This window comes from Elephas maximus, chromosome 19, assembly GCF_024166365.1.
Source record: "Elephas maximus indicus isolate mEleMax1 chromosome 19, mEleMax1 primary haplotype, whole genome shotgun sequence".
Lineage (NCBI taxonomy): Eukaryota > Metazoa > Chordata > Mammalia > Proboscidea > Elephantidae > Elephas > Elephas maximus.
The window spans coordinates 37,015,424-37,039,354 of NC_064837.1; the positions used below are offsets into that span (position 1 = coordinate 37,015,424).

The 23,931-nt window shown below is 41.5% G+C and overlaps 1 long non-coding RNA gene across 2 annotated transcripts; it reads right to left on the minus strand.

Annotated features, from left to right (window-relative positions):
• Positions 1-830: 830 nt before the first annotated feature.
• On the minus strand, positions 831-22,889 carry LOC126063129 (uncharacterized). Of its 2 annotated transcripts, none has more exons than XR_007514218.1 (4): positions 22,370-22,889; positions 20,912-21,010; positions 20,026-20,181; positions 831-1,594 (listed from the first exon to the last, which is right to left on the minus strand). It is a non-coding gene; the product is annotated as an uncharacterized LOC126063129 (long non-coding RNA). The 2 variants fall into 2 exon arrangements; XR_007514217.1 differs by lacking the exon at positions 831-1,594 and adding an exon at positions 16,922-19,164.
• Between the last annotated feature and the right edge of the window lie 1,042 nt (positions 22,890-23,931).

The following is a 23,931-nucleotide window of genomic DNA, read 5'->3' on the forward strand; positions in this document are numbered from 1 at the left end:
GAAAAGTGTTTGAAGTTCTTTCAAACAGATTTTCCTTCTACACAATACTGGGGATGTCAGCACAACTTAACCAGGGCAAAGTCATAGAAGCTTCACAGACATATTCAAATGCCCTGAGGGACCAAGCTATTGGGCTGAGTGCTGGAGGATCATAGTCTCAGGTGACCTCTAGCTCAATTGGCATAATAACATAGTCTATAAACATGTTCTACATCTGACTGTGGTGAATACCGACTAGGAGTCTTAAAAGCCTTTGAGCAGCCCTCTAAGATATACCTATTGGTCCTATCCTGGCTGGAGCAAAGGAGAATGAAGAAGACCAAAGACACAAGGGAAATATTAGTCAAAGACTAATGGATCACAACTATCACACTCTCCACCAGACTGAGCCCAGAACAACTATATCATGCCCAGTTACCACTACCAACTATTCTGACAGGGACCACACAATAGAGGGTCTTGGTGAGAGCTGGAGAAAAATGTAGAACAAAGTTCAAATTCACATACACACACACACACACACAAAGATCTGGCTTGCTGGTCTGACAGAGACTGGAGAGACCCCAAGAGTATGGTCCCCAGACACATTTTTAATTCAGTACTGAAGTCACTCTTGAGGTTCATCCTTCGACAGGGCCAACAATAATCCATGAGAGGGGCGAGACTAATGGACACAGCAGCCCAAAAGCAAAGATGAGAAAGCAGGAAAGCTGAAAGAATGAAAAGAAGGAAGCTGGGGTGGAGAGGCGGAGTGTCTTAGTCATCTGATGCTGCTGTAAGAGAAATACCACAAGTGGATGGTTTTAACAAATAGAAGTTTATTCTCTCACAGTCTAGTAGGTTAGAAGTCCAAACTCAGGGCATCAGCTCCAGGGGAAAGCTTTTTCTTTCTGTCGGCTCTGGAGGAAGGTCCTTGTCATCCATCTTCCCCTGGACTAGGAGCTTCTCAGCACAGGAACCCTGGGTCCAAAGGACAAGCTCTTCTCCTGGCACTATTTTCTTGGTGGTATGAAGTCCTCAACTCTCTGCTCTCTTCCTTTCCTTTTGTCACTTGTAAGATAAAGGGTGATACAGGCCACACCCCAAGGAAACTCCTTTTACGTTGGATCAGGGGTGTGACCTAAGTAAGGGTGTTACATCCCACCCAAATCCTCTTCAACATAATCTAATCTTGCCTCATTAACCACAGGCAGAGATTAGGATTTACAACACACAGGAAAATTACATCAATCACAAAATGGAGGACAACCACACAATAGTGGGAATCATAGCCTAACCAAGTTGACACATATTTTGGGGGGGACATAATTCAATCCATGACAGGAACAGTGTTAGTGTTGACACATGGAGGGGTTGGCAACCAATGTCACAAAACAATTTGTGTATTAAGTATTTAATGAGAAACTAATTTGTTCTGTAAACTTTCACCTAAATCGCAATTAAAAAAAAAAAAATAATAATAATAAAAGGATTTTCCTTCTTAAACAGTGTGGATATACTGGATGAAGAATGCATGAAGGCATCCAAGAAATTACTGCAGGTTTATCCCGATGGCTTCAATACAGAATTTACAGAGAAGTGCACAATTTTATTCCTACAAGAGAACAGAAAAGACGAATTTTACTCATGTAGGCATGTATGATTCCATAACAGAAGATATTTCCCCATGTTGAAATTGCTTTATTCATATATCTAACTTTAATAGTCACAAACTGCACAACAGAATGCTCATTTTTATCCCTTAAGAGACTCAAATACCATCAGTGCATGACAATGTTTCAAGAAAGACTCAATTCATTATCCTTATTATATATGGAAATAGATATTGCTTAGCAGCTTAGTTGTGATGAAATCATTGAAGAATTTGTAAGAGCAAAGAATAGAAATGTTTTTAATTATAACACATTAGAGATGAAAGATCTATCTAAAAATAAAGTATAGTAATTTGTTTAACATTTGTTTTCTGATCATTAAATTTTCTTTTATGACATCTTTCCATTTGTTCATTTATAATTATAGCATTTATTATGAAACTTTTTTTTTTTTTTTGAAACAAGCTTCAAAACTGGAGTATGAGCCATTTAAAGCAAAATTGGTGAAACTCAATTTTTTGTTGTGGGAGATGAACAGAATTTTACATTATTGTTGAAATAACTAAGTTCACTGACTCATTTTCTTTGTTGTTGAATATGTGGAATACTCTTTTCGTAGAAAATGTGATACATAGTAAAAATCTTAGTACCCCACATCCACTAAAACTTTTATAATCCAGTTCATCTCATTCCACTAAAATGGCATGTGCCACTTTTGTGTTCAATCACTAAAATTATAGTTGCATTTAAAAAGAAGTTACATCATGGATAGCTAAGACACACACACACACACACACACACACTTATCTATATATCACATATCCCTTTCCAGTGTGTGAGTAAGAGGAGGGGGCACACAGAATATCAGTGTTTAAGGCCCTCACATGCCTAAATACAGCCCTGACCTCAAGGGATAATTTCAGTTTAAAGTTTAAAGTATATCTCAGGGCAATAGTTTCGGGGAGCCCTCTAGTCTCAACCAGTCCAGTAAATCTGTTCTTTTTAAGAATTTGAGTTCTGTTCAACATTTTTCTCCCATTCTATAAGGATTCATCTAATGTGTCCCTGATCAGAAAGTCAGTAGTGGTAGCCAGACACCATCTAGTTCTTCTGGTCTCAAGGTGAGGCCATGGTTTGTGTAGACTATTAGTCCTGTAGACTACTTTCTCCCGAGTCTTTGGTTTCCTTCTTTCTCTTTTGTAGCAGATGAGTAGAGACCATTAGTTGTATCTTAGATGGCTGCTCGCCAGCTTTTAAGACCCTAGACACTACTCACCACATTGGGATGTAGAACATACACTTTATGAACTATATTGTGCCAATTAACTGAGTTATCCCTTGACACTACGGTCCTGTATCTTCAAATCCCAAAAACCAATCTCGTGAGGTGTTTGGTTACGTCTAAGAAGTATACATGCCTGTGTCCCCGATGTGGTTTATTATGTATATGGGTATACATGCATGCACACACATACCTATATATACATATGCCTATAGATTCTTCTATCTGTCCATACATATGCATCCACATATTCATATTCTTATACTTACATGTATATATATATATATATTTGTATAACCATACACATACTTTTGGTTGCTGTTGGTATTTTTGCCCAATTATGTTTGTCATATCCTTTACCAAGGACACCCTTTTCTCTTGTGCACTTTTTAGTGATCATTTACCTTGGTCAAGCAGTGCGCACTTTGAACTGCAAGGCTTTTATAAAACAAGTGCTCGAGCTTCTAATTTAGAGGGTGCCATGTGGGGCCCAACTATTTATGTATTTTTTTTCAAAGATGCACACGAAGGCGAGACCCATTGAGCTAGACACTCATATTACCCTTTCAAATAATCTAATAACCATGTTGTCTGGCCAGCAATACAAGGGGAACATATAATCAGAATTTTTTTTTCCCTAATAAAATGTGTTCCTACTTGTGGACCTTTTATATTTCCATTTATTTAGTTTGTACTCTGACAGACTTCTAGCCTTTGTACATAATCCAGAACACAGAAAGGACAGGTTTTGATAAACACTTGTGGTTCTGTACAATATAAGGAAAAAACATGGCAGAAGAGCTGATGGGCTGGGGTCTAGCAGGAAGAGTAATAGAAGCAGAAAACACACCCTCTCCGGATCAGTCACAAGATATTGATGGAAGTTACAAGGTGGGTCCCCCACTGTGACCAGCTGTGGCCTTTTCCTGAGGACAGACAAGGTGGATTCCCCACTGCGACCAGCTGTAGCCTTTTCCTGAAGACAGATGTAGTGGGTAGTCTCATGAGATTTACTGTGCTTATTTCTTTCTCTCTTTCTGCCTTTTTTTTTTTTTTTTTTAACAGTGCTGGCATTAATCCATAGGGAGCTGAAGAGAAGAAACAGAAAAAGCCAAATAGAACCGTCTTCTACCCAGCTTAGCTTGCATGGAATATGGTAAAGGAGACAACAGATTCTTTGAGAAAACTGGTTAGTTTTCATGATGACTACATTCCCTAATACCATCATTTCTCAAGTATGTTTGTAAAAAGTAGTTCCTTAGAAGGTTGGAAGGTATTGCTTGAAATGGTTTTCCATGATGAAGTAATTTCAGAATGCACAGTTTACCCAAGTTTAAAAGTTTTCTTTGCAGGATTTTTCAGGGCCTTTGTGAATCTCCAAAACAAGAGTATAGTATGAAATATGAAAACCTTCTCTTGGTCCATGGTACACACTTTGTAAAACACTTCCATAGACCAATTTGATTTCCAGTAAGAGCTAAATAAATATTAGTTGTTAAAGGGTGGAAAATTAATACTGGGGAGTATAATCCTAGGTTTACATCACTTAAATTGGATTCTAAAGAAGATTACATTTTTTGTTATGGTTAGGAGACGGTATATGGAAAATTCAAGGACTTCTCTAGACAAACCCTTATAACTAATGATAAAGTTCACCAAAGTTTCTGGACATATGATCCTTGACCAAGCAAACAAAGAAAAAACTTTTCATTTCCACAATAGCAAAGAATTAGAAAATTTAATTTTTAAAAACACCACTTGTAATAGAACCAAAATCTACAAGATATCTAGGAATGAGTCTGATCAAATATGATCAATACATTTATGGAGAAAAAATTTAAACCTTTATTGAAAGATAATAAAAGAATTCTTAAACAAATGGAGAGATTATATACCATGTTCGTGGATGGAGAGACTCAATGTGATAAAGATGTAATGTTGTTAGTGTTAGCCCCTGATTCATGGTGATTTCATGCACAACAGACAAAACAATGCTTGGTCCTGAGCCATCCCCATGATCAGTTGGGAATCAAATCATTGTGATGCATTGGGTTCTCATCAGCTGATTTTTGGAAGTAGTCACCAGTTCTTTCTTCCAAGTTCATCTTGGTCTGGAAGCTCTACTGAAACCTGTTCAGCATTGTAGAAATGTGCATGCCTCCACTGACAGGGTGGTAGCTATGTATAAAGAGCATTGGCCAGGAATTGAACCCAGGTCTCCCACATGGAAGGCAAGAATTCTACCACTGAACCACCAATGCCTCAAAGATAAATAGTCTCTTTCACTTCCTTTGCTTCCTAATTGACTTACAACTCTCTTCTTACCGTTTTATTCTCTTGTTTCTTGTAAATGTCCAAAATCAAAGATAGTATCAGCTCTTTCACTCTCAGAATGTCTTGTGCCTGTCTTAGTAAGGCTCTAGTGAAATGAATTTTGGAGGTCCATTTAAAGATTCCCAGTTATGACCTGGTAGTTATTTGTAAGATTTCTAGTAAAGTGAAAAAAGCTCTCAAAGCATATTAGTGTAATGTCAGATTCTATGAGGGACACATACTTATTTGTCTTCCAACTCCTAGATATTTCTTTGGATACCTTAGCTAGAAAGGGCTTTTGTTGTGCTCAGAATTGCCCAATTTTCATCTTACTCAATGAGATGTAGATATAAACTGTGTTGCTTCCTGGCTTACAACAGTTCGCCTAGTGGCCACATTCATGCTGCATCTTCTTCTGATAACAGACTCAACCCCAAGCCCAAGAGATGGGCAAGTGACCCAGGCAGGGCCAATCATAATGCTTTGCTCCTCTGACATGTGATTGGTTCACGTGGTGGACATATGACCCAAGCTGGGTTGGTTAGTCCTTCCCCAGGTTGGGAAGAACAAAGCTAACAGAAAATGAGCAGCAGAAATAAAAGACTTATCTACTTTCGTGGATTGAACATTTGAATCAATAAAGGTCATCTTTTTTGCTTAAATTAGTTCAGCATGGCTTTCTCTCTCTTGAAATTGAAGAATCTTTACAATATGTGAGGAGGGATCAAAGCAGGTGGAGGCTTCCATGTTTGGATTTCTCCGGAGTCTACACCTGCTTCCTAATAACATGTTGTTGTTGTTACCTGCCGTTGAGTTGGCCCCCTACTTTTGATGACCCCACGCACAATGGGATCAGACCATTGTGATCTATAGAATTTTCACTGGTTGATTTTTCACAAGCAGATCACCAGGCCTTTCTTCCTAATCTGTCTTAGTCTAGAAGTTCCACTGGAACCTGTTCAGCATCATAGCAACACGCAAGCCTCCACCGAAAGATGAGTGCATTGGCTGGGAATCAAACCTGGGCCTTCCACATGGAAGGTGAGAATTCTACCACTGAACTACCACTGCCCCTGCCTAGTAACATATTAGAGGTTATTCAGGGAAGCAGAACCACTATGAGTTATGGGAAAAAGGATTTACTATGGGAATTAGACCTTACGTAATTGTGAGAAGAGCTGCGGAAATATAAGTCTGGGAAGAAAGTTGGAGGATCAGAGAAGAGGTCACCATCTGGTCAATCTGAGAAGCTAGGCACATCCAGCCAACACAATGGGGTGGCAAAGGTAAGGCTCATGGGGAGGGCAGTGGGGGAGCTATGCCTGAGTAGCTACTATCTTTGTGGATCACTGTCAAGCTGCTATTGGTCAATAGGGTCAGCAGGTGGTAAGAAGAGGTAGATAAGGAGCAGAGGATAGCAAGGACAAGTTGGAACCCACAGACACTTCTGTGCCTGCCTGTCTCCACTTCTAATCACAGCAACCTTCAGAGGTGTCAAAAACCGAAATTGCTTAGAGAAACACAAAAATTAGTGTAACAGAAAGTATTTATTGTGAGTAGATACGATTTGAATAAGGCAGCGTCACTCAAATGTGAGGAAGGCACTGTGAAGAGGACAGTGAAAGTGGATTATATAGGTCATTGTTATGTTTATTTCTCAGAAGATAACTTCAAAGCATGAGCAGGGTTTCAGGATCCAGTTGGTCGGTTACAGAAACAGAATCACCAAGGACACGCCATAAATCCTAAAACACAAACTGTAATCAGGCCCTGGAGTTCCTGCTTCCAGAAGCTGGCTGCATACAGGTAATTTTCCAGAAGAACCCAATGCCTAAGGCAAAACACTCACCACTAAGCTGCCTTTTAAGCTATTGTTTGACCTGAAGGTGACTCCAGGGAACCAGTTCCTACAAGATTTGAAAGGACACCTAAGGGTAGATGGCCTGGGTGGGTCGCCCCAGTTCCAAGAACCCAGAAATCTGGATTCCAGGATAAGAAAAATGATTTTATCAGAGGTTAATAGCTGCTGCTTCATTTCCACCTTCCAAATCTCGAGCAAATTACTCTTTTGGCCAACTCTTATCCAGGAGCAGGTTATCCAATAGGCATGTGGTGAAAAACATGCAAATTTGTTCACTACAGATTAGGAAGTAAACACAAGTAAGCCCGTGCTTACCTTGCTTACCAGGTAATCTACTTCTGTTCCTACCCAGAACCACACAGAGAAGGGGATTCTGGGAAATGTAGTTCTCAAATTATTCCAGTTGCCACATTACAAACCACCACATGCCCAAGCAGTCACACACTGAGAATCTCATGACCTAGTTCTCCAGAAAAGAAGACATTACAGCACTTGATTTGTCCAGGGGTTCTGCTGTAGTCTGATTCTGAGGAGCTAGTTGTTCTTCTCATGGGGGAGTTTTTCTTACACACACTTTTAGGCTCTCAGCTTCTGCAGCCCTCTTCCCTATACCTGAAAACCAAAAACCAAACCCATTGCCACTGAGTCGATTCCAACTCACAGTGACCCTATAGGACAGAGTAGAACTGCCCCGTAAAGTTACCAAGGAGCACCTGGTGAATTCAAACTGCCGATCTTTTGGTTAGCAGACATAGCTCTTAACCACTACACCACCAGGGTTTCCCCCTATACCTGGGAGCCCATACTTGTATGCTTAGCACTGCCACAATTTTTAGGGCCACTCTAACTTTAGAAAGGACAATTATAAAAGTTTAGCCTGTGTGGCCATCTAAGTTGCATCGATTGGTCTCAACCCACCTGGAGGAAAGGAGAATGAAGAACACCAAAGACACAAGGTAGTTATGAGCCCAAGAGACAGAAAGGGCCACATACCAGAGACTACATTAGTCTGAGACCAGAAGAGCTAGATGGTGCCTGGCTACAACCCATGACTGCCCTGACAGGGAGCAGGAGAACAGTGGGATACAGACCCCAAATTCTCATAAAAAGACCAGACTTAATGGTCTGACTAAGACTAGAAGGACCCCGGAGGTCATGGTCCCCAGACCCTCTCTTAGCCCAACACAGGGATCATTCCCAAAGCCAACTCTTCAGACAGGGATTGGACTGGACTATGGGATAGAAAATGACACTGGTGAAGAGTAGGCTTCTTGGATCAAGTAGACACAGGAGACTATGTGGGCAGCTCCTGCCTGGAGGGGAGATGGGAAGGCAGAGGGGGTCAGAAGCTGGCTGAATGGACACGAAAATAGAGAGTAAAGGGAAGGAGTGTGCTGTCTCATTAGGGGGAGAGCAACTAGGAGTATATAGCAAGGTGTATATAAATTTTTGTACGAGAGACTGACTTGATTTGTAAACTTGCATTTAAAGCACAATAAAAATTAAAAAAAAAAACATTTAGCCTGATGCTTGGGGATTCAGCACCAAGGTTGCTTTGAGGCAGCTTTGACTTTTGCCTCAGTTCTAGGTTTTGTTGTCTGGCTTCAGCCTTGCTCCTGGAGCCCAAAGTGCCGTTTTGATTATCTGCTGAGCCTTCCAGGACGAAGTCCCTGCCTTCCTTTGCCCCTCCCCACACTCCACCCAAGCCCTGCCTTTGAATTCTAGCCAGGAGCAACGGTCCTGCTCTCTGCTAACATGTTTTCCTGGTACCGGAGCCTACCAGTTTGACTTCCTATGACAGCAAACCCATGACATGCTTGAGTAATACTTTTCCAAGCATTATTAACAATGCGATCCGTACATTATTTATACAGGTGAGTCTTGTTCTCTAAAACCAAAGGCTCACCGGTTCCTCATGGATAGCCTGACATCACATATTAGCCCCCTTTGCAACTTTCACTAATGTTTAACTCCCCCTTGATGATCAGTTTTTGTGCCATACTACAACTTTATTTTCTGTACAGGGTACAGGTGGGTCTGTTCAGCCCATTGTGCCCAGCACTGCTGCATTTGACTTTCAATTATTTTATGTTCTGAATAAATTTCTCTTCAGTTTAATACTGGCATCAGCAGGTGGCTTTCTTTTCCAAAGAAAAAACATTGCAATTATTGTTATTTTTAATTACCTAAGAAATGTTTCTGCATACCTAATCTTGAGCAAAGAACCACAGAGTCAGATACCAGTCATTCACTCAACTAGTACCCATGTACTCAGGTGTTTAAGATACATGTCCTGCAAAATGTCAAATGACTGATGTCATGGATCTTTGGGGTCTCTCAAAAATATTTTAAATGGAGACTGTGGTATTCAAGAATGCCAAAGGTGTTCATTTATTACCTGATTTGTTGCTAGCCTCCATCCATCTCTTGTTATACCCGATGGCCCTGGTGCCTCTTATTTTACTAAACAACTTCCTATCATCAGTTACCCTGCTCCCAGATACAATGTTCTGCCTGCCAAACTGGACTGCCTCCTAGCACCCACACCTGTGGACTGCCTTCCCAAACATACCACACCCTACGGGGCCTATCAAGCATTATGCCTCCACCTGTCATAGCACCCTACCCCACCCCCATGAGCCCTATTTCTTCAATGCTGTAGACCAGATTGGTCATCATGATGGTCACCACCAATAACATTGAGCACCTGATATGGTGACTCATGGAAATAGTCTTACATCCCTCTGCTTGTTCCAGAAGGAGCCCTGGTGGCACAGCAGCTAAAGCACTTGGCTGCCATCTGAAAGGTCAGTGGTTTGAACCCACCAGCCACTCTTAGGGAGAAAGATGTGACAGTCTGCTTCCGTAAAGACTACAGCCTTAGAAGCCCTATGGGGCAGTTCTACTTTGTCCTATAGAATTGCTATGAGTCAGAATCGACACTACGGCAATGGGTTTGGTTTGGGGTTGGGCTTGCTCCAGGGAAATATATCAAGAGAAAATAAAGGCAGCTGTGAGATTTTCTTGGATCATTAAACAATTTCATAAGAGCAATCCTAAACTCTAGAAAGTAGAGAAAGTTTATTATTGACCATAGTATAGCCATCAAATTAGGCTTTCGTTCCAATGTATGATCCAATGGTACCTTTATGTACTTTATAGCCATTGGACTCCTTGGGTAATTATTGTGTAGAGTACATGTGAGCCATTTTGTAGAACTCAGAGCCCCCTTTTACTGTGTTAGGTGATTACAGATTTTATAATCATTCATCTTATGATGTATTTTTGACCATATCTATGATTTGTTTAGTGCTGAATCCTTGGTCAGGAGCAAAATCTCCCATTTTAATACTAGTATTCTATGAGAAAATGCAATATTTTTTTTTTTTTGTTGGGTGAATATTTTATTTTTAAATGATCCACTCTACCACTAAGCACCATGTAAGTCCTGCCTCTGATTTTTGCATTGTGTGTCTGTATGTGTGTATTGTGCGTGTATTCGTGTGTGGCAGAGGATAGTGTGGGGAGGGTTTGGGCCTGAGACTGTATGACATGGATCTGATCTTTGGAGGAGAAGCTCTATTCTAGGACTAATAACTATGACAAGTTTCCCAAATGATAAAAATTCAGGAACCTGCTAGTTGGAACAGCCCTGGCTACCTTTGGCTTCCCCTAGTTTTCCTCTTATGAAATTTCAGCTTACTTCTGCTTTTCCTCTGGACAAAACTGAGTTATTCCTTCTTTCCTGGCCTCACTGGCTAGAGGACCTGGCACACTTCCCCCCAGCCCTCCCTAAAGGCCCAGCCAGTCCTGACTGGAAGGCAGAGACAGAGTGGTTGTCTAGGGCTCTGCTGCCCAATGTGGTAGCAACTGGCCACAGTAGCTATGGAGCCCTCGAAATGTGGCTACTCTGAACTGAAATGTCCTAGAAATATAAAATATTTTTATATAAGATATAAAATACACACCAAATTTTGAAGAGTTAGTGTAAAAATGTAAAACATCTCAGTATCATTACTGTTAATAGCTGTCACATTGATTCAGACTCTTGGTGACTCCCCCATGTGTGTAGAGTAAACAGAGTTTTCAAGACTGTGAGCTTTCAGAAGTAGATGGCCAGACATATCTTTTGAGGCACCTCTGGGTGGGTATGAACCATTAACCTTTTCGCTAGTAGTTGAGCCACTCAGGTGCTCAACTTTTTTTTATATTGATTACACATTGGAATAGTAATATTTTGGATTTGGAGGGCTATATAAAATATATTCTCAAAGCTACTGTCAATGTGTTTATTTTTACTTCTTTAAATGTGGCCATGAGATGGATTGACACAGTGGCTGCAACAATGGACTCAAACATAGCAATGATTCTGAGGGTGGCGCACGACTGGGCAGTGTTTCATTCTGTTGTGCATAGGGTCACTATGAGTCAAAAGTGACTCAATGGCACCTAACAACAATAACAACAGAAAATTTAAAGTTATACGTGTGGTATGGTATTTCTAAGGCTCGGCGCTGCTCTAAAGATTTGGATGAGTCTTGTTAGTGTGGTTTCTGATGTCACTGTGAAACCCTACTGGTTTGGCCCAGGCCTTTTGCTTCCAGGTCTTAAGCCTCTGGTTCCTGTCGAGTACTCTAGGCCACTTCTGGAAGAGAGCTCGGCCTTGAACTCATCTGGTCTGGACCCTGGTATCCTGCCTTATACCATGGCTTGGGTCAGGTGCACCTTAGTCTTCAGGGTGACATCTTTGCTCTTCAACACTTTGAAGAGGTCCTTTGCAGCAGATTTACCCAATGCAATGTGTCTTTTGATTTCCTGACTGCTGCTTCCATGGCTGTTGATTGTGGATTCAAGTAAAATGAAATCCTTGACAACTTCAACCTTTTCTCCATTTATCATGATGTTGCTCATTGGTCCAGTTGTGAGGATTTTTGTTTTCTTTATGTGGAGGTGTAATCCATACTGAAGGCTGTGGTCTTTGATCTTCATTAGTAAGTGCTTAAATCCTCTTCACTTTCAGCGAGCAAGGTTGTGTCATCTGCATAACACAGGTTGTTAATGAGTCTTCCTCCAATCCTGATGCCCCGTTTTTCTTCATACAGTCCAGCTTCTCGGATTATTTGCTCAGCAAACAGATTAAATAGGTATGGTGAAAGAATACAACCCTGACGCACACTTTTCCTGACTTTAAACCAATCAGTATCCCCTTGTTCTGTCCGAACAACTGCCTCTTCATCTATGTAAAGGTTCCTCATGAGCACAGTTAAGTGTTCTGGAATTCCCATTCTTCGCAGTGGTATCCATAGTTTGTTATGATCCACACAGTCGAATGCCTTTGCATAGTCAATAAAATACAGGTAAACATCCTTCTCGTATTCTCTGCTTTCAGCCAGGATCCGTCTGACATCAGCAATGATATCCCTGGTTCCACATCCTCTTCTGAAACCAGCCTGAATTTCTGGCAGTTCCCTGTCAATATACTGCTGCAGCCATTTTTGAATGATCTTCAGCAAAATATTGCTTGCGTGTGATATTAATGATAATGATAATGAATAAGGAAGACCGAAGAAGAGTTGACGCCTTTGAATTGTGGTGTTGGCAAACAATGTTGAGTATACCATGGACTGCCAAAAGAATGAAGAACTCTGTCTTGGAAGAAGTGAGGCCAGAACGCTCCTTAGAGTCAAGGATGGTGAGGCTGTGTCTTACACACCTCGGACATGTTGTCAGGAGGGATCAGTCCCTGGAGAAGGACGTCATGCTTGGCATAGTACAGGGTCAGCGGAAAAGAGGATGACCCTCAACAAGGCGGATTGATACAGTGGCTGCAACAATGAGCTGAAGCATAACAACGATTGTAAGGATGATGCAGGACCGGGCAGTGTTTTGTTCTGTTGTGCATAGGGCCGCTATGAGTTGGAACTGACTCGACGGCACCTAACAACAACAACATCCTGCCTTATAGGGGCCCTGGTGGCAGAGTGGTTAAAGTGCTCAGTTGCTAACCAAAAGGTCTTCGGTTCAACCCATCAGCCACCCTGTGGGAGAAAGATGCAGCAGTCTGCTTCCTTAAAGACTTACAGCCTTGGAAACCCCATGAGGCAGTTCTCTGTCCTATAGGGTCACTATGACTTGGAATTAACTTGACAGCAACGGGTTTGGTTCTTGAGGGTTTCCAAGGAGTGGCTGGTGGATTCAAACTGCTGACCTTTTGGTTAGCAGCCAAACACTTAACCACTGTGCCACCACGGCTCCATATGAAAAGGTTGGTGGTTTGAGCCCACGTAGCAGCTCTGTGGGAGAAAGCCCTGGCGATTTGTTCCTGTAAAGATTATAGCCTAGAAAATCCTATGGGGCAATTCTACTCGGTCACATGGGGTATCTATAAGTCAAAATAGACTTGATGGCACCTGACAACAACAGCATCCTGCCGCAGTGGTGGCTCAGTGGTAGAATTTGTGCCTTCCATTCAGGAGGCCTGGGTTCAATTCCCAGCCAAGGTACCTCAAGTGCAGCCACCACCGATTTACAGTGGAGGCTTTCGTATTGCTATGATGCTGGACAGGTTCCAGCGGAGCTTCCACACTAAGACAGACTAGGAAGAAGGCATGAGAATCTACTCCTGAAATTCAGCCAGTGAAGACTCCAAGGATCACAACAGTCTGATTTGCAACCAATCATGGGGATGGTGAAGGACCAGGCAGCATTTCATTCCGTCGTGCATGGAGGTGGAACGAGTCAGTGGCCGACTCGAAGGCAGCTAACAACAATGACAACGTACCTTAAGTTTTTTCCAACAAGTTTTGAGAGCAGGGGTACATCTCTAAGAAACTGCACATAAAATTAAGCATCGAATCTTGGAGCAACAGGTGAAAGTGAGGGGCCTCGGAGCTTAAGCTTCATTGTTGTTATTAGGTGCTGTCAAGTTGCAGACTAGAACTACCTTATAGGATTTTCTAGGCTATAATCTTTATAGGGGAAACCGTGGTGGTGTAGTGGTTAAGTGCTACGGCTGCCAACCAAAAGTTCGGCAGTTCAAATTTACCAGGTGCTCCTTGGAAACTCTATGGGGCAGCTCTGCTCTTCCTGTAGGATCTCTATGAGTCGAAATTGACTTGATGGCAATGGGTTTGGTTTTGGTTTAATCGTTACAGGAGCGGATTGCCAGGTCTTTCACCCAGGGAGCTGGTGGGTAGGTTCAAACTGCCAACCTTTTGGTTAGCAGCCGAGCACTTAACTATTGTGTCACTAAGCTTCGTTAGCGTCATGGTAAATCTGCTTTTGCTCCCTACCCCGAAATCTCACCTCGGGTGACTTCTTTCCCCCAGTCTCCAGTCTGCCAGGGAGCCTACTTTCATAGACCTCTCATTAGTTCCTAAGACAACATTCAAAATGGCCACTGCTGACGTCTTGAGCTGTGGATGACCCCACATATCACAAATGCCACAGATCCATATATTAAGGAATGTGAGGGTGCTATTTCTTGGAATCTGGCACTCAATGCTGCCACTACACAATCCATAACTCTAAACATCTGTTCTCATGGCTTATATCGTTCAGGCCCCAAGGAATTGCTTCTCCTCCATGTTTCTAGCCCTCTGTCCTTGAAACAAGAGATTGAGTCAGGATGCCATGAAGATTTGTACATCGTGCTGCTGCCGAAATAAACAGATCTTCAGAGAGCAGGGAGGAGGAGGCACTTAGGAAAAAAAGACTAATTAATTAACCTGTCAACCCTTCCTCTAAGACAGCAGGAATGCTCTAGATTTCTTGCATAACGAGGTATCGTTTCCCAGTGGCGTGTGGTTCTGGTATCTGCAACAGTTCCATGTGACAGCTGAAGAATATTTTGTAATATTAAATAATTCATATTATCCTTTAATTTGTATATACGCAGGTCCAGATGCAACACTCCCGAAACATTACAGAAATTAGCAACTAGCTGGACAAATACGATGGCAACTAGGTGCACATTAAATGCTAGAATTACGAATTTTTATAAAAACGTTAACAAGATTTAATGCTATGTTCTAAAAATTTCAATATAAATTCCAGCTTTATTTAAATATCTTTGAAAATGAATATAAATCAAGATCGACACAGAGATAGAAATTACAGAAGTGGAGCTCAGAAACAAAAAAGCTGAAAGAAATGGAACTAGAAGGCAGACAGACTGCTGACATTTCTAAAAATGAAGCAATGAAAATGAGCAGACTTCGACTGAGCATGACCCACATAAAATTTGCAGACAGGCTATTATCAATTTTTTACTTGACAAAGATTTAATTAGTAATCAAATGAAAATGAACAAAAAAAAATTCTCATCAATTTCAGTATTTGAGAAGATTGGATTAAATCCCTGCAACTTTGTATTCTTCACCCAGTGAAGACTTAATTATTGATCAAAACAATGAGAACACAGAAGAGAATTATTCATAACAAATTCATGAGTCAGAAAACCAAATGCAATTCTGACCTGCTATTAGCATATAAGAAAATTGCGTTTATAAGAGCAGCAATTGAATGAGAAAACCAAAAACCTCTAGAGCTTTACTATGTTTATTGGATGGTGATCCTGAAAAATGACCAGCACACCCTTTTGACAGCCTAAATATGTTTCTAGCAAAATGCCATCCAGTTCAATATAATGATTACAACTTTCCATTGCATGAACATGGCAGAAAATTTAGTATTTAATTTTGCACCAAAATTATTTTAGATGGAAAAGAAAGTTTCTTTATATCCAAAGCATAAAGACAAGGAGACCTGGTGGCTAAATGGTTAAATGCTCAGCAGCTAACCGAATGGTCAGTGGTTCAAACCCACCAGCAGGCTCTCTGGGAGAAAAAGACCTGGCGATCTGCTCCTGTACTGGTGATCTGCTCCTGTACAGACTTCAGCCTAGGAAACCCTCTGGGGCAATTCTACTCTGACTTCTAAGATTGCTATGAGTCAAAAGGAAACCCTGGTGGTAGAGTGGTTAAGTGCCACAGCTGCTAACCAGAGGGTAGGCAGTTCAAATCCATCAGGTGCTCCTTGGCAGCTCTATGGGATAGTTCTACTCTGTCCTATGGGGTCACTATGAGTTAGAGTTGACTTGATGGCAGCGGGTTTTGGTTTATGAGTCAAAAATTGACTTGAGAGCACACAACAAGAAATACAAAGTATTTTGTTATTGCTGGGATAGAGTTTTACTACCAGTCTTCAAGATCAGCTTTGGCCAGTGTAAGGTATTTGTGCCTGGAAATACCGAGGTTCTTGATTTAAAAAAAAAGAGAAAGAGCAAGAGAGAGGGAGGGATCGTCACCTGCATACAAAAAAAACATAATAATAATGCAATTACTAGAATTAAATTTAAAAGGAATAAAATAGTATTCAACAGAGTGTTTTTGTATGATGTATGATGTTCTTATAAAAGTAATATGAATGTCCAATATATAATCAAGCATAATGATGCTTTTTGTGGCAATGACAGGTCAATAGTTACAATAGAAAACAATGGAAGCTTTCTAGGTTTCATAGAAATTATTTCAAAATGTACGTGAGAATGTTCAACATGTAATACAGGTTAAAAAAAAAAAAAGCACCAAATGATCACAATACGGAATGAAAAACTCAAAATGAGATTATTAATTTAATAGGCTTTAAAGTAGACAAGTAATAATACATACATCATATTCAGAAGTAAGTCTTGTTACTCAGTTTAACTAGAATTTATTATGGACAAAAGTCATGTAAAACAAATAACACGTATTATATGTATGATACATTTAAATACATATTGTTGAGCTACCAAAGGGAAAAGCAACGAAATTGGAATTAATAGCTATTTCATTGGTTTTACATTGGCAATAATAATTACATTCTGTTATCTTTGATTTTTGCTGGCTTTCCATCATAAAAGCACAGCTTTCTGAATGCTTTTTTAATTTTGTTGTTATGAAGCTGTGTTTGTTTAAGTAGGAAGTTAAAACATATTTTATTTAACAGTTTGTTAGCTTGATTTTGAACTTTCAATTATTTAGACATATGGTATGTGGATCTCTATTTCTATTTTTTCCCTGAGCCTGACAAATGTTAGGGTGGGTTCAGTAACCATCCACCAGAACTGGCTTTCTCAGCTATCAAGCTCAGTCCAAGGGGCTCCTTTTGGGCCTCATGTCCTGCAGGGGCCCAGTTTCAGCCATATCAGTTTGCCGAGTGTTGGTCCAACCAATTCCCAGCTTCTTCCTCAACCTACCCAGCCAGTTGTTGAGATACCAGCGGTTCTCAGGACCAAGTGCACATGTGGAACTATAGTAACCCATTGCCTTAAGTCAATTCCAACTCATAGTGACCCGTAGTGACAGAGCCGAACTGCCCCATAGAATTTCCAAGGCTGCGATCTTTACTGAAGCAGATTTAAACTACCAACCTTTCCATTAGCAGCTGGATCTGCTGCCTAAATCTTCGGGGATGGAGCTGCCATACCCAAGGGGCAGAAGAACAGGGTGGGGTCGCCACTCAGATGAACGGGGAGAATGTTGCTGCCCAAATCAGAAGGTGCAGAGTTGGTGTTCCAGTGGGCCTGGAAAGTGGAGCTGAAGCCCAGGGCTCAGGGCCCTCCACCCAGAATCCAGAGAGTATGGCCAACACTCAGAGTCTGGAGGGCAGGGCCATTGTCTAAATGGTCTCAGAAAACACAGGATTATTTTCAAGGCTGAGGGCTAATGTAATGTGTTCTGCTGACTTGCCTGGTGCCTGCTATCCCTTCTTTCCCTCCAATTTCTCCCTTTTATAATAGAAATGTCTACGTTGTGCCTCTTCCACCATTGTACTTTGGAAGCAGATAACTTGTATTCTAGATTTCACAGACGAAGAAGAATTTTGCCCCAAGAGAATTTGGACTTGATTTAAGACTTTTGCTATGATAGGATAGGGTGAGTATGTTCTACATATGGCAAGGATATGAATTTGGGGGGGGCAAAGGGTAGAATGTAATGGATTGAATTGTGTCCCCCCAAAATGTGTCTCAGCTTGGCTAAGGCATGATTACCAATGTTGTATCGTCGTCCACCATTTTGTGATCTCATGTGATTATCCCATGTGTTGTAAATCCTAACCTCTATGATGTTAATGAGGCAAGATTAAAGATAATTATACTAATGAGGTAGGACTCAATCTACAGGATTAGGTTGTATCTTGAGTCAATCTGTTTTGAGATATAAATGAAAGAATCAAGCAGAGAAGAAAGGGATCTCATACCACCAAGAAAGAAGCACCTGGAACAGAGTGCATCCTTTGGACCGGGGTCGCTGCACTGAAAAGCTCCTAGACAAGGGGAAGGTTGATGACAAGGACCTTCCCCCAGAACTGACAGAAAAACCATCCCCTGGAGCTGGCACCCTGAATTTGGACTTCTAGCCTCCTAAACTGTGAGAGAATAAATTTCTGTGTATTAAAGCCATCCACTTGTGGTATTTCTGTAATAGCAGCACTAGGTAACTAAGACGCTCCAGAAATGACAGAATATCAATTGGGATGTTTGAACAAAAGGACGCAAGGCTGAAAGCGCTCACTCATCTATGCCAAGGAATTTGTAAGATAGCTACCCGGCCAACCGACTGGAGGAGATCCGTATTTGTGCCCATTCCAAAAAAGGTGATTCAACAGAATGTGGAAATTATCAATGTCATTAATATCACACACAAGTAAAATTTCACCGAATATCATTCAAAAGAGCAGTTGCAACAGTACATCAACAGGGAACGGCCAGAAATTCAAGCTGGATCTAGACGAGGATGTGGCATGAGGGATATCATAGCTGATGTCAGAGGGATCTAGGCTAGAAGCGGAGAATACTGGAAGGATTTAGCTGTGTTTTATTGACTATTCAAAGACATTCGACTGTGGAGAAGAATTCAAGAATACTTGTGTTCATATGGAAGCTATACATAGACCAAGAGGTAGTCATCTGAACAAGGGGATACTGTGTGGTTTAAAATCAGGAAAGCCGTGCTCCAGGGCTGTATCCTTTTACCATACTTATTCAATCTGTATGCTGAGCAAATAATCCCAGAAGCTGGATATATGAAGAAGAATGCAGCATCAGGACTGGAGGAAGACTCGTTAACAACCTGCAATACACAGATGACACAATCTTACCTGTTGAAAGGGAAGAGGACTTGAAGCACTTACTGATGAAGATCGAAGACTATAGCCTTCAGTATGGATTACACCTCAACATAAAGAAAACAAAAATCCTCACAACTAGACTAATAAGCAACATCATGATAAACGGAGCAAATTTTGAAGTTGTCAAGGGTTTCATTTTAACTCGGATCCACAATTAATGCTCAAGGAAGCAGCATTCAAGAAATCAAGAGACACTTTGCATTGGGCAAATCTGCTGCAAAAGATCTCTTTAAAGTTTTAAAAAGCAAAGACGTCACTTTGAGGACTAAGGTGTGCCTGACCCAAGCAATGACATTTTCAGTTGCCTCATATGTATGCAAAAGCTAGACAATGAATAAAAAGACTGAAGAGGAACTGATCCATTTGAATTATGATGTTGGTGAAGAGTATTGAATGTTTCATGGACTGCCAGAAGAATGAACAAATCTGTCTTGAAAGAAATACAGCCAGAATGCCGCTTAGACGGGAGGATGGCCAGACTTCATCTCATGTGTTTTGGATACGTTATCAGGAGGAACCACTCTGTGGAGAAGGACATTGTTATAGATTGAATTGGTGTCCCCCCAAAATGTGTGTCAACTTGGCTAGGCCATGATTCCCAGTATGGTGTGACTGTCTACCTTTTTGTGATCTGATGTGATTTTCTACATGTTGTAAATCCTGCCGCTATGATGTTAATGAAGCAGGATTAGAGGAAGTTATGTTAGGGAGGCAGAACTTAATCTACACGATTAGTTGTATTTTAAGTCGATCTCTTTTGAGACATAAAAGAGAAAAGTGCAGAGAAACAGGTGACTTCATACCACCAAGAACGCAGCGGCCAGGAGCAGAGCATGTCCTTTGGGGTTCCTGTGCACCTAGATTAGGGGAAGATTGATGACAAGGACCTTCCTGCAGAGCTGGCAGATAGAGAAAGCCTTCTCCTGGAGCTGACACCCTGAATTTGGACTTTCAGCGTCCTGGAATGAGAGAATACATTTATCTTTGTTGAAGCCATCCACTTGTGTATTTCTATTATAGCAGCACTAGATAACTAAAACAGACACTGTACTTGGTAAAGTAGAGGGTCAGGGAAAAAGAGGAAGACCCCCCGATGAGGTGGATTGACACAGCGGCTGCAATGATGGATTCAAACATAGCAATGACCGTGAGGGTGGCACAGGACCTGGCAGTGTTTTGTTCTATTATACACAGTGTCACTATGAGTTGGAACCTACTAAATGGCACCTAACCACAGCAACAACAAGAAAGCCAGTGCCCTGAATTTGGACTTCTAGCCTCCTAAGCAGTGCGAAAGTAAACTTCTGTTTGTTAAAGCCACTCACTTGTGATATTTCTGTTACAGCAGCGCTAGATAACTAAGGCAATCCTAAACCAAGATTATGTGAGCAAAGCCTTAGAGGTGAACTCAAAATACTGAGAACATTTTAATCAGCATATGAAGTGGTCATCATATCTTTCTCCCACTCTCTAGAATCCCAGGTGATCAGTATTTGATAAGCATTTGCGAATTGTTTGTACCAACTCTGTGGGAAGTAAAGAGAGATTTAGATTTATACTAATCTTACTTGCTCTAAGCCTAATTACATAAAGGCCATTGGTCTGTGAGAATTCAATTGGCAGTTCAGGGTTAGAAAAGTCGTTATGAATTATTCAGATATTGATTTGCTCTATAAATGAGACCCTCACCTACATCATCGCCCTCAGGATCTGAGCTGCTTTCTTCTCACAACAGCCACTCCGAACGTGGGATGCAAGCTCATTTCCATTGTCAGGGCAGTATGCCTACTGTACAGAAAAATAAAAACTGAGTACATGCAGAAGGCACCATGCGGGGTTCAATTGCTAATGGTTGAGAAGTCTTCCTCATACTTGCACCACTGCTCCTTTCCATCATCACAGATTTTTACGAGTAGCAGCAAAAAAAAAAATCAATGATAAGCTGTGCCCAGTGGGTAATGATGTCTGTCTTCTGTCTGTGCGTGTGTGTATGTGTGTGTGTCTATTCTGCTCTTTTTATAAGACTCCACTCAGAAGGGATTAGGCTTAGGACCCACCCTACTCCAGTACGACATATTTCCAAATAGGGTTATATTTACAGGTATGGGGTTAGAACTTCAACATAACATTTTAGGGGCTGCAATCCAGTCCTTAACATTTGCATTCACTCAGCAAACCTTTACTGAGCACCTACTATGTGACCATCATTGTGGTAGGCTCTGGGGGATATCAGGCTATATTCCTGACCTTGAAAAGCATCCTTCAATTCAGGGAGCACTCATCACAGCTACCTGCCATGCCACCGTCGGCTCCTGCTTCATCACAGACCCATCTATAGCCCTTATCGGGCAGTACTAGCAGAAAGCTATTATAACCATTTAAGGAGCATTTTCTTTTTCTAATTTTATTATTATTATTTTTTCTAATCTTTTTGCCTTCCTTTTCACTAGTATAGTGTGTACGAGGGCAGGCTCTAGAGTCCAGCCATAAGATTTAAAGCCCAGCTCTATCACATACTAGTTTTGTGATCGGGGAAAGTTATTTTTCTTAGCCTCCATTTCCTCGTCTGTAAAATGGGGATACAAATTTGACGTGCCTTTTATGACTGTTGTGAAGATTAAACGAGAGATTTAAAGCCTGACTGAATAGAGGGGTGGTGGCGTTACCTGCCATTGAGTCAGCTGCCGACTCATGGATGTACTAACTGTGACCCCATGCTCAACTCAATGACAATCGTCTGCCGCCCTCACGATCAGTTGCAGATCGTTGCAGATTAGACCATTGTGATCTATAGGGTTTCCTGATTTTCAGAATCAGGTCGCCAGACCTTTCTTCTTATTCTTAGCCTGGAAGCACTGTTGAAACCTGTTCAGCATCACAGCAACACACAAGCCTCCACAGACAGATGGGTGTTGGCTGCGCGTGAGGTGCATTAGCTGGGGATGAGCCCAGGTCTTCTGCATGGAAGGTAAGAATTCCACCACTAAACCAGCACTGCCGCCTGAACAGATGTTCGTTATCATCTGTCGGTACCCACTGTTCTAAGCTCCTGGTTTACCCTGTGATGCTGGCTCAGCCAGATCACTAGTGGGGGTTACAATCAAGGTTTCTGTATCATGGACTCCTTCCCGTTCTCCCTTTACTTACAGTTTGGCTCAGGTTTCTCCTTCCTCTCTCTGCAGGGGAATTGTTGCTCATCCACAGCCACTTGGGAGCACCCTCGAGTTAGGCGGGACCTGTTCTTCCTGACAGGTGTTTCAAATCACAGTCAAGTACAGTCAGAACCTTTCACTTTCACATCCTCCCATAGCCAGGAACTAGGCGTGTCCTCTCAGACACTTGGCGGGAAGCTGGTTCCCAAGGGTACAGAGGCAATAAAACCCAGGCCATGGCTGTAGGGGGAGGGAAGGCAGCTAACAGCTCAGTGTCCCAGCCTCTGCAGAGCCAATCCCATCCCATACCACAGTGTTTGTAAGAGTGGCCGCACTGATGCTTCACAATTCCCTTTCACTTACACTGAATTGCCCGATGGCCTCCCTACAGGCTCCACCCTTTGTGAAATATGAGTCACCCTCCCAGGGAACCACTAAAAGAAAACAAAGGCAGCAAATACAGAGTGGTTATGTTCAAAAAAGCTGCTGGGCCAATTGGAAGAGAGAAAGACTGGAGGGCACATCTGTACATGTGCAGAGTTATGTTATTTTGCATTTTTTTTTTTTTAGAATTTTCTTTTTATTACTGTGCAACAAGAACTTGAAGCCACTTAGAGGAAACCTGAAGGTAGCATCTTTCCAGATGGTAGCAGTTTTCCTCCAGTCATTCATAATTATCTCAACCAAATCTAATTTCAATGATTTTTTAGCAAATCGCCCTTATTGAGAATTTCCAAAACCCCTAATTTGGATTTTTTTTTCTTATCTTTTAAAAAACTCTTCATGATGGAGAATTTTGAACATATGCAAAAGCAGCTGGACGGTGTAATGAAGCCTACATGTAACCAGCACCAACCCCAACACTGTGAACGCATGATCAGCCCTGCCCTATCCACACACCATCCATTCCCCCCCCCCATATTTTAGTTTTTCAGCTAATACCTTTATTGATATATACCCTTATTAAGGTATAATTTATGTACAATGAACTGCATCTGTTTAGAGTGTACAATTTGATGAGCTTTGACAGCTACATATACCTCTGAAACTACTGCCACAATGAAAACATAGAACATTTCCATCATTCCCCCAAATTTCCCTGCTTGCCTTTGCAATTCATCCTTCCCTACACTACCAGCCCCAGGCAGCCACTCATGGGCCTTTTTTTTTTTTTGACAAGATAGATTTCCTCTCTCATACTCCTTTTTTTTTTTTTTTTTAATAATATCTCATTGGGTTTTAAGGTGAAAGTTTACACGGCAAATTAGGTTCCCATTTGTCTTAGTTATCTAGTGCTGCTATAACAGAAATACCACAAGTAGATGGCTTTAACAAAGATAAATTTATCCTCTCATAGTTTAGGAAGTGAGAAGTCCAAATTCAGGGTGCCAGCTTCAGGGGACGGCTTTCTCTCTCTGTTAATTCTGGGGGAAGGTCTTTGTCATCAATCTTCCCCTTGTCTAGGAGATTCTCAGCACAGGGACCCTGTGCTTCTTTCTTGGTGATATAAGGTCCCTTTCCTCTCTGCTTGTTTCTCTCCTTTATATCTCAAAAGAG